Source organism: Myotis lucifugus, unplaced genomic scaffold, assembly GCF_000147115.1.
Source record: "Myotis lucifugus unplaced genomic scaffold, Myoluc2.0 scaffold_416, whole genome shotgun sequence".
In the NCBI taxonomy this organism is placed as follows: Eukaryota; Metazoa; Chordata; class Mammalia; order Chiroptera; family Vespertilionidae; genus Myotis; species Myotis lucifugus.
In genome coordinates this window covers 273749-289782 of record NW_005871464.1, presented here as the reverse complement: position 1 = coordinate 289782, position 16034 = coordinate 273749, and the positions used below count along the sequence as shown (strand labels likewise).

General features: G+C 41.9%; 1 pseudogene; it reads right to left on the bottom strand.

Annotated features, from left to right (window-relative positions):
- Positions 1–12440: 12440 nt before the first annotated feature.
- Positions 12441–15702, bottom strand: LOC102439919 (annotated as a pseudogene).
- Positions 15703–16034: the final 332 nt, after the last annotated feature.

Sequence of the window (16034 nt, the reverse complement as noted above, 5' to 3'; positions counted from 1 at the left end):
GCGGCGCCGCGGCGGCTGCAATGAAAAGATCGGCCTTTCCTCGGCGAGGGGCGCGGCCTCCGCCCGTGGCCCCGCCCCCGTCCGCTGTGGCCACGCCCACGCCCGGGCTGACGCGGAGCCGCGCCAGATGCTGAGCCCTGGACCCGCCCAGGTCGCGGGGTGCAACCCCAAAGGGGGCGGGCAGAAGTTCTGCACCCGGGCTGCGGGGCCGCCCGCGGGGGCCTAAAGCGGTTTGCAATATTTGCAGTGTGTGTGCATTTTGGGGAATAAAAGGGTAAAAAGGGTACCTAGCTTGCGTCGTTCCCACAGACGTCTGTGACCCCAGAAGTTTAAGAACCCACTTGTTAGATTTCAGAACCCAAAATCAGAATGGTAAAGCTGAAAGGGACCCCAGGGGTCATGCTGCTTGTCTAAGTGATTACAGGGACCTTCCAGGGGGGAGTTGGCTCTAGCTCTGGTTCCATCTGAAACTCCTGTGAAGCCCCACCTAGCACCCCACCCTCTCTTTGCCTTTTTTGGGGGGAGATGGGCTGTCCCAAACTCCTGCATTCCAAAACTACTGAATCAGAATCTACAATTTAATAATATCCCCAGGTAATATACATATATACCATGATCTCCTTCTCCAACCTCCTTCCACCCAGACATTACCTGTACTCGGACTTCCTCATAGCATGTTGGAAATGTGTCCTCAATCAAGAGCCCGCTTTCTTTTTCCAAACCCAAACCCAGCCATCAACTTCATTGCTCACATGCTGGCAGTGGCTACAGATAGGAGCAATAAAGACAAATTGAAGGTGAGAGCAGGTAGGTGTCCTTAAGTGGAGAGCCTTTACATTCCCATCTGCCACTCTCCTCAGAGGGTTTGGCTGACTGAACAATATGTCCAAATCCAAGTCATTATAAAAATGGCCAAATCCCCATCTAAGGAGTCAGTAGCCCACCTTGCTCCTGTTGATCCTCCTGTGGGCTCCTTCAAGGAGAAATTTTACCAGAACCAAAAAAGGAAGTTTCCCATTCAGACTGGTCAGCACAGAGTACAGACTAAATTTGCTATCTACATCATCTGCCTAGTGCTGATAGAAGAGACATAACACATGACAAAAGAAAAGGAGGCACCCTGGCTCCCTACTAGTCTCCCCTGTTAAAGTAAAGATTGGTAGATGGCTTTCTGAGGGGTTTACTTTTTAGTGCCTGGAGGAGTTACCATCAATAATCAAATGAAATTCTTCTTTCAAAACATCAACACAACTTGCCAAAGATTAGAAAAGATTGATGCAGGAAAATAGAGTAACACACACCTTGCATTTCCACACTTTGACATACTGAGAAAAGGCATCAGTGGCCCCTTAGTTTGCTGGCAAATGAACCAAATGCAAGATCCTGTCATCACTAAGCTCCAATTGCAGGATAACCAGATTCCAAATAGTTCAATTTAAACCATTTTCTTACATTTTATTCCAGTACCTGCCAGTAGGGTTCCCCATCAGTTCCTGTTGTCTAAATGTCACTGTTGGGTGTGTGTGTCTCATTTCTTGTTTCTAGTTCTAGAATCCCTCCCCATTCTTTGATGTGGACAATTAACATTCATAGCCTATGTAAAGTGCTACAAGCCCCCTTTTCAAATTATACGTATTTCTGTAATAGAAACTTACTGATTCTTTACTAGAAATCCTAGAGGCAATGGAACAGATTAGGCAACTACCAGAAAAAATTTTTCTTAAACATACAGTTTGCTGATATTGTTTTAGACTATGAATAGGTTACACTTAAGTTTGTTCAAACGGAATTTAATAAAGTAAAAAACCTGATATAGTGAAATAAACTTAAATAAGAAAAATATATATAACAAATAAACTTAAGGAAAGCATTCAACCTAGGACATGCATTCAGGAAAATTAAAAGAGTGACATATAACTAATTTGGATTTTTTTATTTAATAATACCTAATGCTGGATTTGTGATAAAACCCAGTTCAGCGGGAGTGACTCAGTGGTTTGAGTGTTGACCTATGAACCAGGAGGTCACGGTTCGATTCCCAGTCAGGGCACATTGCCTGGGTTGCGGGCTCAGTCCTCAGTAGGGAGCATGCTAGAGGCAGTCAATCGATGATTCTCTCTCATCATTGATGTTTCTATCTCTCTCTCTCCCTCACCCTTCCTCTCTGAAATCAATAAAAATAAATATATATATACTTAAAAAAAAACTTACAGAACACTTGCATTGATGTTTGCATTGGAAACTGCTGGATAAGAGTCAGGAAAAAGAACCATCAATGAGGTCTGCATATGGGCAAATAAGAAAGTACCTTGATTTGTTCAAACTGATGAAGTTATGAGATTTTTACATTTTCATATTTTTGCTTTGCTCATATTTTTCTTATGGTTTTATGAAGTTTTTCCCTTAAGTATTTTATGGTTTGTTATAGACTGAATTGTGTTCCCCAAATATTTGTATGTTGACATCCTAGCTCCCAATACCTCAGAAAGTTCTTATATTTGGAAATAAGTCCTTTAAAGAGATAATTGAGGTAAAATGAGCTCATATGAGTGGACCCCATTCTAATAAGACTGATGTTCTTATCAGGAGACTAAGACACAGACAAACACACAGAGGGAAGACTGTGTGAGGACACAGGGAGAAGAGGCCATCTACAAGGAGAGAGGCCTCAGAAGAAACCAGCCCCACCAACACCTTTATCTCAGACTTCCAGTCTTCAGGTCTGTGAGGAAATAAATTTCTGTTGTTTAACCCACCCAGTCTGTGGTACTTTGTTATGGCAGCCCTACCTAACTCACAAATGGTTCAAAAAAATGAATGACTTAAAAGAAGTGTATCCTTTTTAGGAATAATAATAGCAATTGGCATAATCTTTGGGGAGAAGGAAAGGCAATTAGGTAGTGTGTATCAATAACCAGCAAATTCACATTTATAAGAGCTCCTTAGGAAAACCCCCAAATGGGCTTAACATTTTTGGCTCTGTCATGTAGTGACTTTTTCTAGGATGGGAATAACAGATTAAGACCATTGATATGAATAATTGATGGCAAGATCAGAATGTCCTGCCCTGACAGAGGATGGAGAGGAGAGTAACATCTGTATTTCCCCTGCTTAGAGCACCTCTGTTTAGAAATCTAGCTTGCTGGTTCTTTTTGACACATCTGTCTCAGTGGTTAGATTAAGAAGATATTTTTCTTCCTTTTTAAAAAAAATTTTTTTTATTGATTTCAGAGATGAAGGGAGAGGGAGAGAGAGATAGAAACATCAATGATGAGAGAGAATCGTTGATCAGCTGCCTCCTGCATGCCCCCTACTAGGGATCAAGCCTGCAATCCAGGCATGTGCCCTTGACAGGAATAGAACCCAGGACCCTTCAGTCCACAGGCCAGTGCTGTATCCACTGAGCCAAACAGGCTAGGGCAAGAAGACATTTTTCAATTCATGTTCGAAATAAATTAAAAGTAAGCGACAACTGGATTTCACCTTAAGATCCCAATTTCAGCCTCTGAGAAGATAAATAGAAGGGTCAGACACTTCTATTTAGCTGGAGCAATCATCAGGTATTCCCTGTCAGTGCTCAGCAGTGGGCTTTGAGCACAATCCATCATCTGTCCATTCCCAAATCACTGAGAGCTCAAAACCAGGCCATGCAATGACTGCTTTTGCCTCTCTAGGCAGAGGGCTACACGCTGGGCAGGTTTCTGGAAATTGGTTGAACATTGCATGTAATTGAAAATAAAGGGCATGTAGGAACTTTGACTGGTTTATGCTATCAAAGAGAAGATATGATTCTCATCTGTTAAGACTATGCCTACAGCCTGTCCTCATATTTTGTATTCTGTTTATCTATTCTCAGTAATTTTTTAAAGGCACTAAATTGGAAAAAAGAAAACAGTGGGCATGTCTTTGCCCGGGGGGGGGCGGGGGGGCGGGGGGGCGGGGGCGGGCGGTGGGGAGGGGACAGAATGCAGCATGATTGACTGGAAAGGGGCAGGAAGGGTCTTTCAAAAGGAATGATCATTCTCTACACCTTGATAGGGGTTTGGGTGACACAAATGTATGCACTTGTCAAATGCAGCAAATAATGCTGGGGTTTGTCCACTTCAGTGTGTATAAATTATACCTTGAAAGAAAAAAACAATAGATAAATAAATATTGAATTCTAGTTAATAGCATAGATGCTACAGTATTCAAGAGGACATGTACTGCTATCTGCAGTTTAGTTTGAAATATGTCAGTAACAAGAGAGATGAAAGAAAGAAAAGTGAGATAAGTTGGTGGATAGATATGTGCCAAAATGAGCAAAATGAAATGTTAATGGTAAAATCTAGGTGGTGGGTTGGCTGATGTTAAATACAATTTTTTCAACTGTATGTTTGAATTTTTCATACTATTAGGTAGAAATGAAAAACAATTTAAAATCTAAAAATCACACAAAAATTAAACATACTGCTGAATTATATTGCCCCCTAGAGCTAAACTTACAAACCAAATAATAAAATCTCTAATGACTAAGTATAAATCTGTCTAACTAATTTGTAGTTTTCTTATAAAAATCAGGACATATTGAAACGCCTCATCTAAAAGAAAGGAATCAGCCCTAGCCGTTTTGGCTCAGTGGATAGAGCATCAGCCTGCGGACTAAAGGGTCCTGGGTTGGATTCCGATCAAGGGCATGTACCGGTTTCTGGCTTGACCCCTGGCCCTGGTCAGAGCGCATGCGGGAGGCAAACAATCAATGTTTCTCTCACATCTCTGTCTCCTTCCCTTTCTTTCCACTCTCTCCAAAAATCAATGGAAAACATATCTTCAAGTGAAGATTAACCAAAAAAAAAAAAAAAAAAAAAGAATGAACAACATAAACTGATGAACAAAAACAGATCCAGAGAGAGAGAAGCATTGATCAGACCGTCAAACCTCAGAGGGCAGGAAGGGGAGGGTCGGGGTAAGGGGGAGATATCAACCAAAGGACTTGTACTCATGCATATAAGCCCAACCAATGGACACAGACACCAGGGCGGTGAAGGCATGAGTGCGGGGGGAGGAAATGGGGGGGATAAGGACACATGTGTACCACCTTAATCAATAAAGAAAACAAATTTTATATATATATATATATATATATATATATATATATATATATATATATATATATGAATCAGCCTGGACTGGCAAAAGTGGCTCAGTGGTTGAGTGTGGATCTATGAACCAAGAGGACACGGTTCAATTCCAGGTCAGGGCACATGCCCAGGTTGCGGGCTCAATTCCCAGTGTGGGGGGTGCAAGAGGCAGCCGATCAATGATTCTTTTTTATCATTGATGTTTCTATCTCTCTCTCCTTTTCCCTCCCTTTCTGAAATCAGTAAAAATATTTTTAAAATAATAATAATAATAAAAGAAAGACATCATCTCAGGTACAGCCATGCAGGGTTCTCATGTGTGAGGACATAGGTAGCTGTGGGCTTGCATGAGGCCACATAAGCATCTCTGACTAACTCAATATCGTAGAATTTAATAACTACTTAAGGGAAGATATTGTGGTTTTTGTTTTTGAGATTAAGTAAAAGTATTTGGTTTGAATTTAATAACATTTTTTTTGTTTCATTGGGTTGTTTTTTTTTTTTGAAAAGCTATATTGAGCTATATATAATTCAAATACCATATAATGAAGTGTACAATTCAGTGAGTTTTAGTATATTCAAGAAGTTGTACAACCCTCATGATAAACAAATTTAAAGTATTTTCATCACTCCTCCCAAAAAAAAACTCTATACCATTTCTAGTCTCTTTTTATTGGCCCCAACCTCCCACACTCCAGCTTTAGGCAACCACTAATCTGCTTCATGTCCCTATTGATTTGCCTATTGATTTGCCTATTCTAGACATTTTATATAAATTAAATCATACAATATGTGGCCATTTCTATCTGATTTCTTTCACTGAAATTAACATTTTTATGGCTCATCCATATTGATAGCCTGTATCAGTACTTCATTCCTTTTCATGGCTGGCTAATATTCCATTGTACGAATATACCACTTTTCTTTTGTATTCCTACTGATGGAAATTTTGAGTGTTATGAATAATGCTGCCATGATCATTTGTGTAAAAGTTTTTGTATGGATATACGTTTTCTAACCTTTTATGTACATACCTCAGAGTAGAATTGCTGGATCATATGGTAACTTTATGTTTAACCACTTGAGGAACTGCCAGACTTGCTGAACCATTCATTTCACATTCCCACCAGCAGTGTATAAGTGTTCCAGTTACTCCACATCTTAGTCAGCACTTACTATAATCTACCTATTTTACATAGCCACCCAACTGGATAGCATTGTGTTTTAAGGCATTTCATCTATAGTATCTACTGAACTGGACATTGGTGGAGATGGTATATTTTATAAACTAAAAATGAAACATATGTTCATTTCAAGAGAAGATACCACAAGATAAATTCTTGTGACCATACATCAGTCACTTTTGGTATAATCAGACCACATCAAATTCTATCAATCACAGCTTGAAAAAGTTGTGCTCTTTTCCAAGAGCTACACACAGAGTTTTTGGATTGCTCTAATGATCAGAAATGGGTACCTAAACTTTTATTAGAGAACCAGGAAGGCAGCATAGGTATTTGCCACCTCCCACAACCACATCAAAATTACCACTAAAATACAGAACAACCATCATTCAGGACTGCCTGAAATCTGGCTGAATGGAAGTCCTACAATGAGAGAAGTAAAGAAGAAAGTACATTGAGACTAAGAGGAGGGGCGGAGGCACAGAACAGGCGGAGGCCCAAGGTTCCAGAGCTGGAAAGAGAAGTTCCCATAACTTACAGCTGTAAAAACCAGCAGGGAGTGTGGCTGAATGACACTGAGGCTGCTGGAGACCCAAGCAGTTCCTTTTAAAGGGCTGGCGTATAGCTTACATGGTCCCTCTCCCTCTGGGTTCCAGTGCCAGGTGACAGCTTTGGGGGATCCAGGTACAAACAAAAAGGAGATGGATTGTCTGGCATTTAGATGAAAACTTGGGGGTGGCTTTCTCCTATATGGGGGTGTTCACAGGGATCATTGTTCCTGTGCTGGGATCTCTCCATCACAGAGCTGACTGGCAGTCATATCTGAGTTTCCATCAGTGTGGCCCACACTGTTCGTTCTGCCCTGGTAATTCTCTGAAACCCCACCCCATTCAATTTACAGCCCCACCCAAGCTATGTGCAGCAGCTTTTTCATATGAATGGCCTGTCCTGGCTCAGGCTTCAGACTTGCTAAAATCTCTCAAACAAGCAGCAGCTGACATCAGCAGCCCCAAATCTTTCAATAAACAGCCCAAGACCCAGCATTAGCACCAGCCTGCCTTCTTTACAGCTTGGTACTGGGTCTCACCTGGGCACTTCCAAGCCCAATACAAGTAACAGTCATCTGCAGATCTCTCTGTAGCTCCTGCTGGATGACCCCAGGCAGTTGCTGCCTTTGCATCTCCTAGGAGACCCCATAGCCAGTACACTCAATGGACAACTTCAGACTATACCAGATTACAACTCTGCAGATCCACAAGCAATACACTCAAGGGCCAGACTCAATGAACACCAAAGCCCACTGAAGCAAGCACTGCTCCATAGGTGTGTCTCCTGCACAGCAGCACTTCCACTGTAGTCACAGCTGGTCCTCACAGCCAATTAGCCTGGAGGTCAACTCCTCCCAGTGACGCCAATAGCAATTAAAGCTCAACTACAACAAGGCTGTGCACACAGCCCACACAGGGGTGCACCTAGAGTGCCCAGCTCAGGTGACTGGGGAGGCTGAGCCACTTGGCCCTGCAGGACACCTACTACACAAGGCCACTCTACCAATTCCAGGAGACATAGCAGCTCTTCCTAATACATAGAAACAAACACAAGGAAGCAACCAAAATGTGGAGACAGAGAAACGTGTCACAAATGAAAGAAATGGAAGCAAGCTAACTACTAGATACAGAGTCCAAAACCATGGTTATAAGGTTACTCAGGGGACTTAATGAGAGCTGCAAGGGACTTAGTGAGACTTTCAAGGATCTTTGTGAGAATAACAAAGACATGAAACAGGGCCAGTCAGAAATTAAGCATACAGTAATTGAAATAAAGAATAATTTTTATTCAACAGTAGAATAGAGGATTACGAGAATCAAATCAATGATCTAGAATATGAGGAAGCAAAAACACCCAATTCGAAGAGCAAAAAGAAAAAAGAATCCAAAAATATGAAGATAGTGTAAGGAACCTCTGGGACAACGTCAAACGTACCAACATTTGCATTATGGGAGTACCAGAAGGAGAAGAGAGAGAGCACAATATTGAAAACCTATTTAAATAAATAATGACAGAAAACTTCCCCTATCTGGTGAAAGCAATGGACTAACAAGTCCCAAACAAGAGGAACCCAAAGAGGTCCACATCAAGGCACATAATAATTAAAATGCCAAGACAAAGAGAGAATCTTAAAAGCAGCAAGAGAAAAGTAGTTAATTACCTACAAGGGAGGGCCCATACAATTGTCAGCTGATTTCTCAACAGAAACTTTGCAGGCCAGAAGGGAGTGAGTGGCAAGAAATATTCAAAATGATGACTAGTAAGGACCTACAACAAAGATTACCCAGCAAAGCTACATTTAGAATTGAGAATCAGTTAAAGAGCTTCACAGACAAGAAAAGCTAAAAAAGTTCATTACCACCAAATCAGTATTACATGAAATGTTGAAGGGTATCCTTTAAGAAGAGGAGGAAGAGGAAGAAGATGATGAGGAAGAAAAAAAAAAAACTATGAACGATAAAATGGGCAATAAATACATTTCTATCAACAATTGAATCTAAAAATCAAAATAAATGAATAAGGAATCTAATGAACAAAATAAACTGATGAATAGAGTAGAATCAGAGGCATGGAAACATGGAACAGACTGATGAATCTCAGTGGGAAAGGGGGAGTACAGGAAGAGATTAACTAAAGATCTTATATACATACTAGAGGCCCGGTGCACAAAAATTTGTGCACTCGGGGGGGAAGGGGGGTCCCTCAGCCCAGCCTGTGCCCTCTCGCAGTCTGGGACCCCTCGGGAGATAACGACCTGCTGGCTTAGGCCTGCTCCTGGGTGGCAGAGGGCAGGCCCAATCCCTAGGTGCAGCCCCTGGTCGGGCTCAGAGCAGGGCTGATTGGGGAGTTGGGGCGCCGCCCCCTGTCATGCACAGAGCAGGGCGGATTGGGGGGTTGGGGCACCACCCCCTATCACACTCAAGGCAGGGTCGATGGGGAGCTTGCGGCGCCACCCCCTGTCACGCACAGAGCAGGGCCCATCAGGGGGGTTGGGGCTCCGTACCCTGTCACGCACAGAGCAGGGCCAATCAGGGGGTTGGGGAGCTCCCCCCTGTCATGCACAGAGCAGGGCCGATCAGGGGGTTGAGGAGCTCCCCCCTGACACTCACACAGCAGGGCGGATCAGGGGGTTGGGGCGCCGCCCTCTATCACCCACAGAGCAGGGCCGATCAGGGGGTTGGGGCGCCGCCACTCTCACACTCAGGGCAGGGTCGATGGGAAGGTTATGGCTCTACCCTGTCACACACAGAGCAGGACCTGTGGGGGGGAGGGGGTTGGGGCGCCGCACCCTGTCACACACAGAGCCGCAGGGCGATCAGGGGGTTTGGGCACTGCCCCCTGTCACGCTGATCCGGTGCCAGGAGGCCTCGAGGCTCCGCTGATCCCGGTGCTGGGAGGCATATTACCCTTTTACTATATAGGATAGAGGCCTGGGGGCCGGCTGGTTTGCCCTGAAGGGTGTCCTGGATCAGGGTGGGGGTCCCCACTGGGGTGCCTGGCCAGCCTGGATGAGGTGATGATGGCTGTTTGCAGCTGGTCACACACCCTTCAGGGTAGGGGTCCCCACTGGGGTGCCTGGCCAGTCTGGGTGAGGAGCTGAAGGCTGCTCTCAGGCTGGCAGTTGACTGAAGCTCCCAACCGCTCCTTTTTTTCTTTTTTTTTTTTTATTCTGGGCCAGCTTTAGCTCTGGCTCTAGCTCTGAGGCTTCCGCTGCTGAAAGCAGGTATCTGGTTTGTTTGCCTTCTATAATCGAAACAATGTATAACTCCAGCTCTGAGATCCCGGCCGGCTGAAAGCTGGTTTCTCGGGTTTTGTTTAGCTTCTACATTTGTTACAATGTTTCTTAGAGTTGCAGCTCAGAGGCCGGCAAGTCAGGCGGGGAACGTTGGAGTAGGCAGTCACTGGAGCAAGCAAGCCTCATGTTCACTTCCAGCTGCCTGGCTGCCGGCCGCCATCTTGGCTGACAGTTAATTTGCATAAGGATATGCTGATTAGCCAATGGGAAGGGTAGCGGTCGTACGCTAATTACCATGTTTCTCTTTTATTAGTGTAGATATGCAGTACCTATGGACACAGACAATAGAGCGGTGACAGCCTGGGGTGGGGCAGGAACTGGGTGGAGGGGAACAATGGGGAAAAAAGGGAGGACATCTATAATACTCTCAACAATAAATATTTTTTAAAAAAGAAAAATAAATAAAATAAAATACTAAAAAATTCCTATTAATTTTTTTAAAAATATATTTTATTGATTTTTTTCAGAGAGGAAGGGAGAGGGATAGAGAGTTAGAAACATCGATAAGAGAGAAACACCGATCAGCTGCCTCCTGCACACTCCCCACTGGGGATGTGCCCGCAACCAAGGTACATGCCCTTGACTGGAATCGAACCTGGGACCCTTGAGTCCGCAGGCCAACGCTCTATCCACTGAGCCAAACTGGTCAGGGCTCCTATTAATTTTTGATGAAGTACTTTATCAGCTACATAGACTAATTGCAGAATTATTGCTGGGCACAAAAATGTATCTATTTTTGCAATGTTAACAAATGAATTACTCAATATCAGAATTGACAATAAAGTTATATGCTGCACATAGCACAAAAATGTTAATGAGCAGGAAAGATGTGTTAAGAACAATAAAAATCTGAATTTGGTTTTACAAAAAGATAAAGTGGACACTTAGCAAAATGTAACTTACCTTATATTAGTCAGATGCTCTAAAGATATCTCTGAAAACTATCAACCATTATACTGCAAGAGCACATCATATTTTTGTTTGTTTGTAATACATAAGTGGCACACAAACTTTTATTTATTTTAATATCTAAACAGCACAATAACCAGTGAATGAACACCAATAATGCAGTAGACATAAGTAAAATGTAAATAAATGTAAATAGCTAATAAACCAATGATTCTGAATCTCATTCATAATAATAGTAGCATGCATCAAAACAAACAATAATGATGTGTAATATTTTTCTTAAAAATTGACAAATATAAAAATATTTGATGATTTTTTTTCTTTGACCTTTCTAACATATGAACTATCTCAGACACAAGCTCCCATTAGTTCAAAGAAAGGTCATCTTTAACTCAACTCAACTCATTCATTCAGTCATTCTCTCCCTGATTCTGTGTCAGTTATCAGACAAAAACTGGGATACTGCCCCTGATAGCTCCCAAAATATAGGTACACTCTAATACCAATTTAGAGTTGTTAGACTTTCACATGATACGACATCACATTTTTTATGAATAAATAACTAAAATTTCATAAAGAACTAGAATTTTACACTTCCTATTGCCTTTGTTTACCTTTGCTTTCCCATAGATCATCTCCATCTTCCCCTTCCTTTATATTTTCCTTTAAAAAAGAGACTATCTTTCTGCTTCTCTCTCTAAATCGTGGTAGATCAGCCCCTGCATTATGGGAATTTTTGTCTTCAATGCTTTGTTGTGGGTGCACTACAGGTCTGCTCATCACAGGAGGTTTAACACCATCTCTGCTCAGAGCACCAACTCTGCTGTCTCCAGGCATGACCATCAAAAATGTCTTCAGCCTAGCTGGTGTGGTTCAGTGGTTGAGCATAGACCTATGAACCAGGAGATCATGGTTTGATTCCCAGTCAGGGCACATGCCTGAGCTCGATCCCCAGTAGGGGGCATGCAGGAGACAGCTGATCAATGATTCTCTCTCATCATTTTTTTAAAAATTTTAATCCTATATGATAAAAGGCTAATATACAAATCGACCGAACAGTGGAATGACTGGTCACTATGACACACACTAACCACCAGGGGCCAGACGCTCAATGCAGGAGCTACCCCCTGGTAGTCAGTGTGCTCCCAAAGAGGAAGCGCCAGTCAGCCAGAAGCCAGGCTCACAGCTGGCGCACGCAGTAGCGGTGACAGGAGCCTCTCCCACCTCCGTGGCATTGCTGAAGATGTCCGACTGATGGCTTAGGCCTGCTCCCTGAGGGCTTCTGGACTGCGAGTGGGCACAGGCCAAGCTGAGGGAGCCCCCCCCCTCCAATGCATGAATTTTGTGTACCGGGCCTCTAGTATTTACATAATAAACATAATTTTAATCACTAAGTTCTTCCTCATCACTAAAATATGTGCTCTTCTTCTTTTTTTTTTTTTTTATGTGCTCTTCTTTATCCTTGGGCGTCTTGAATCATTAGAGGTTGAGGGATCCCCTAAAGTAGGTTTCCACTTTTTTTAAAAAATCATATATGAGCATTTATGCTGATACTGCCAGCAGTATGGGAGAGCAGCAGGTCATCCACAAAAATTTGCTCTGCCACCCCCATAAACCAGCTGCTTATATAGGGTAGGACAAGGATTACATGGGGAAGTAGGGATTACAGAGGTGGGGAATTAGGAGGCTGGGGTCTACTTTTTTTGTTCTTCAGTTTTGGCTTGCTGGAAAGCTATGGCCTGAGGCTATGAAGAGCAGGATCTTCTCCATCTTTACTTTCTTCTACTTCTTCAATTTCTCCTTCTGGTTCAGGAATTTTTTTCAATCAAAGGACTTGTACGCATGCATATAAGCCCAACCAATGGACACAGACACCAGGGCGGTGAAGGCATGAGTGGTGGTGGTGGTGGGGGGGGGATAAGGACACATATGTGTCCTTCTTTTTCTCTGGAGGTTCGCATTCTCCAAGCATATTTTTAGGACAGGCATAACTTAAGTGTCCACTCTCCCCACATTCATAGCCCTTATATTTATCAAAGTACTTTCGTCTTTGGGTGACCTCAGGTGCTCTTCCACTGTCAAAGCAATGCTTGCTTTTATCACTAGCAAATAACTTTGTTGTCTATTGCCCTGGTACAATTTTGTGCAGTCTTTATCCAAAAAGAAAATAAGTGCAACACCTTTACTCTCCCTGGTATCTTTATCGTTCATTACAGTAACCTTTACAACTTTGCCATACTTGGAAAATATCCAGTATAAGTCATTGTTGGTCAGGGAAAAGGGCAAGTTGGATACATACACTGTGCTTTTACTTGGGGCTATCCACCACTTATTTCTTCAGGTGGGGCAGGCCGGGCAATGGGAAGAGCGTGAGGCATCGGCTCAGCGGGGTTCAACCACAACGACTCCTTGCCCCTCGTAGTGGCCTTGGCATCATTGCATCATCGCAGGGACTAGGAAGGTTCCAGGGCCTGGGAAGGTTCCAGTACCCCAGACAAGAAGGCAGCTGCTGCACAGCCTCTTCCTGGCTCTTGCTTGATATTGGCACGGGCCAGGCAGGCGCCTCTCTCTCATCATTGATGTTTCTATCTTTCCCTCTCCCTTTTTCTCTGAAATCAATAAAAAAATTTTTTTAAAAAGTCTTCAGACTTCACCAAATGTCCCTTGGAGCAAGATTGCCCCTCATTGAGAAACACTGACCCCAATTCTCCTTAATATGGATTTGAAGTATATTTTCTTAATTTATTACATTTATTAAGTGGAATTTTATCAATCCACTTTTTTTTTAAAGAATAGTGTATGGATTTTGAGATAGAGAGGCGGGGAGAGGGAGAGAGAAACATCAATGGGAGGGTGAAACATCAATCAGCTGCCTCCTGCACACCCTGCAACCAGGGATCCAGCCGGCAACCCAGGCATGTGCCCTTGACTTGGAATCAAACTGGCAACCTCCTGGTGCATAGGACAAGCCTAACCAGCTGAGCTACACTGGCCAGGGCTCAATCCACTTCTTTCATTCAGAGAATGCAATTAAACATGTCATTATTATAAAACCTAAATGAAGTTACTTTTTACTTTTTATATAACTCACTATTCTTTTTTATGGGTTGGTCACACTTTATGGAAAAAAAAAGATTTTATATTCGTAGCCTGAATAAAACTAGACAAGCTGATTATAAAATTCATATTAAAAATAAATAAACCAAAAGAGTCCTCCCCCCCCAAAAAAAAAACCTTAAAAATAAAGAGATATAGCTCTACCATATATTAAAATATTTTAAATTTACAATAATTAACATTATGGAACTGGCCAATGAAAGGACTAATTAGAAATGCATTTTTGTGCAACTTGGTAAAGCACAATTTAGCAATGGCTATCAAAATTACAAAAGTATATACCCTTTAGTCCAGAATTTATACTTCTAAAAGTTTATTCCTACAGATATTCTTACATGTTTGCAAAATGAGACACGTAGAGGTTCTTGCAGATAGCATTTTTACAGCAAAATAGTAAATCAACCTAAATGGCCTTTAGTAGGAGAATGATTACATGAATACAGAGGGAGCACTGCTATGAAGCTATGAAAATGAGGACGCTCTTTAGGTTATGGTGTGGAATGATTGCCAGTATGATAGTTGGTGAAAAAAGCCAGATGAAAACACCATGCTTAGTATATTTCTATTTGTATGAAAGAGGATAAATATATTTAATATACACACATTTGTTTAAAATATATTTGGAAGAATATCCCCCCAAAACTAAAAATATTGATTGTCCCAAGGTAGCAAAACTGGGTGACTGGGCAACAGGATTGGGAAAAAGTCCTTTCATTATATAGTCTTTGGTCGCTTATGAATTGTGAACATTGTGAGGTAATAGTTAATGAAAATTAATATTTAGCTAAATCAGGAGTAATGCTGTCCTTTTGTTGTTGCAATGAGCAGTCTTATAAACAATTACAAAATGTTTATTACCACATATTTATATTCTTTTAAATAGTTTTATTTAAAAATGTCTCAAAACCAAATTATTATTTTTTAAAGAATATGGTTTTATTGGTTTTTAGAGAGAGAGGAAGAGAGAGAGACAGAAACATCGATGAGAGAGAAACATCATCAATCAACTGTTTCCTATATGCACCCCAACTGGGGATGGAGCCCACAAACCAGGCTTGTACCCTAACAGGAATCCAATCGGTGACTCCTTGGTTTCTGGGCCAACACTCAACCACTGAGCCACACCAGCCGGGCAAAAACCAAATTATTTTTGAAATGTCTGTTTTATAAAAAGATATGTCTTTTCCTTATAAATATATTCTCTTTCACTTACACAAAATGATTTTTTCCCTTTATTAAACTAGGAAATGAATGCACCAAGTTTCTATTTTCTGCTCAGATTCTTCTTGAATAGCAAAGAATTATAAGCTACATAGATGATTAATCCTGTAAGAATTAAATTAGTAAACATTTGTTACTAGATTAACAGAGTAAAATTCATTGATAGAACTGTTTTACTTAAAAGTCTTCATTGGTTGTCCTGAGGACTGAGTATAAAGTCCTGTTAGGTGGCCCTCCCATCTCTCTGTCTATCCTATCCTATTCTTCATGGGTGCTGCTGTAGTGCTTTCACCTACTTTTGGTCCATTGTGTCTTATTAAAGCCAGGCCCCATGTGCAGTCAAGGAAAAAGTGATATTCTTATAGTCATTTCTAAGCTACCCTTTCCTGAGATTACACATATAAGCCTTATTTTAGCTAGTTTTTCTACCCTCTCATAAGTCTATGCGTTAGAATTCAGAAACATATTTTTAGATAGTTTGGTGGAGTTGAGTGGTTTTCAGGAAGCAGAATTAAGGAATTTGTTGTTTCTTTTCCCTCTCAGCCAGGCAAGGAGCAAGGAGATACGGGATCTTTAAAGAGCCAGGAGTGTATGACACAAAGATGGATGGAATCTGATTAGGGAGGACCAGAGGTTTCT